We start from the raw sequence: 2,561 nt of genomic DNA, 5'->3' as shown, positions 1-2,561 counted from the left end.
ATACAGCTCCCTCAAAGGTTTCAGGTTTAAGGAGGGCCACTAGTGAAAAGGCACTGTATCTGATTGCACTAATCTTGATTAAGAGATTTAAATAGGCATAGGCAAAAAATAAAAAAAATAAAAAATAAAAATAAAAAATAACAATGTTTACTACAGCAGGGGGCTGCCAGAAAGTTGCATTCCCACATGAAGCTCACCTTGAAAATGTGCGAAAGCACCAAAATAGGCAGACTAAATTTGTAATCTAGATCTCAAGTTTAAAAATCTGCTGCTGTTTGGCCATGAGATGTCCTCTTCAAGCTTTGTTAATAACATCAACAAATCATTGAAAAGAATTCAATCTTTTTGAGAGGAGTATGGGAAATGAAACAGACTTGAATTTTCTCTGCATACAAAAAACCCTTAATCGAATGTTAACTTGCTAATGGGAGCTGTTTTGGCTGAGGCATGACAGAGCATCTGTTAAATGTTTCTGCCTGCTTCTCTTTCCTCTCCTCATCTGTCTGAGTGAGGATAAATTAGCAGAAGGAATTCAGAGCAAGGCTGCTTAGAGGAGGGTTTTAAAAAGCTTTGATCAGGACCCTCAACACTAATCTGACAAATCCATAAGGGGAACAGCTCAAACCATGGTCCTTTGTAGGATGATGTATATTGCTTTTGCAAGTCCCCATGCACTATGTGTATGAGTTTGTGTTTATTCTATTCAGCCCTTGTGATGTCTAAATGACATTTTTACCCTCCATACCTTTAATGATTTCAAATTGAGGGATCTGGCTTCCTCTATATGTTTTTATGTGTACAATATGTGTGTATGTGTTTGTCAACCAAACAGTAGATAAGAAACTGATTCCAACACCTAGTTTAAATACTTCACTGCAGTTTTTTTCACTTTCGAAATGTGTGCAAACAATATTTTTCACTTCTGAATCTCTCCCACTCGAAATTAATGCACTGGCCTTGAGCACAAAGTGTAGACAGAGCTTACCTAAGGACAATATTAGCACACATCAATCACTGTCATATAATAATAAAGGGCTTCTACATTTAATTCATTAGTCCTTCAGTGTTTGCTCACAGTTCACCTCAGAAAATTATCCTTTCTCTTTGCAAAAGCCTTGCAGAGGGAAAGGATTAAAGAGCAGCCATAATACTTTCTCTTTCTTATATCAGCAGGAGAGAAATAAGAGGGGATGAATGGATCTGCAGGTTGGTAAGATAAAACAGAGAGAAGCAGAAATACATAAAAGCCCCAAGATAATCTATACTTTTTGATGAAGCCTGATCACATTTTCTGATGCGAGTAAAAATAATGAAGGATGTGCTGATTCATCTAAAAAAAAACATTTTCTTGTTTTGGTTGCATACACACCAGACAAAGTTGACGCCGGCAAATTCACAATGAGTTCAGGTTTACTTTGTGAGCTGCAGCACGAGGAGTGATGAGAGTGTTTTAAAGGTCACAATACATCTTTCTAAACAAATAATCAAACACCACACAAACATGCGCACACACACACGCACACACAGAAAATGTACGTCAGGTCAACAGTGGTCATTACTTCAGCCAGCCAGGAGAGTTAATAAATCAGTGCCACAGCAACAAAAGTTTACTACTTGACCTTCTCACACCTTGTCCTCTTCTTTTCCTTTTTTCCTCTATTTTTCTTTTAATGGCCAGGCTTCATTTTGGCCTTTCCATTCCCCCACCAGGAAAAGTTCACCAGCCCCATCATCTCCCTCAATGGTATCTAAGGAGAATATCTACTCAGGTGGGCGTCAACAGAAAAGGTTTTCTTGTAGTGAGTTCGAAAAATAGATGTTGAGAAGCTAGAGAGATAAAATATGCAGAGGAGACAAAGATGCTTTGTCTCCTCTGCATGTTCTTCCACCATCTGAAACCTCCCATTGCGTTCACTGTTAAACCAAACTCTACATGATACTTCAGGCTGTTTCCAAGCTACTGTTGCTACGGATGTCAGTCAACAACTTGCACACAAACACACACAAACACACACACACAAACACAGCCAACGCTGCCATCAAATAACCAGCTTATTTGTACTGCCGGTCTGCCACTGAAACGTGTGTTAAGGAGATTAAAATGTTGAGGACTTAACGGTGTTGGCATACAGCCGCCCAGCCTGTATGGGTCTGTCATGACTCAGCCCCACAGAAGTAAAATAAAAGTGAAGGTTGTGGCATGACTGAGAGAGACAAATTCCATCTGCTACTACTATTATTATCATTCTGTAATCTGAGCAGAAATAACTCTTTGGCACTCTGGCCATTTGCTTTGCTTTATTTTACTTTTAATCCCTGGTTTATTTGGTCCTCTGGTGAGCGGGCGCTGTGTTGAGCGGGCAGTGTGGGGATTGATGTGTTCACATTTGCACCCATCTGTCACCGTTCCGTCTGCAATCCACTTCCCATTTCCAGATGGCTCTCTTCCAATTTGCTTCCCTTCTGTTTGTCTTTTAATTAGTCTTTAATTAGTATGAGGTGTATTACAAAAGGCTAGTTTACAAATGGACCATGGGAAATGCAGTATTGAATGATCATTG

This window comes from Labrus mixtus, chromosome 5, assembly GCF_963584025.1.
Source record: "Labrus mixtus chromosome 5, fLabMix1.1, whole genome shotgun sequence".
Taxonomy (NCBI): domain Eukaryota; kingdom Metazoa; phylum Chordata; class Actinopteri; order Labriformes; family Labridae; genus Labrus; species Labrus mixtus.
The sequence above is the reverse complement of the archived record's forward strand: the minus strand, read 5'-3'. Positions refer to the sequence as shown.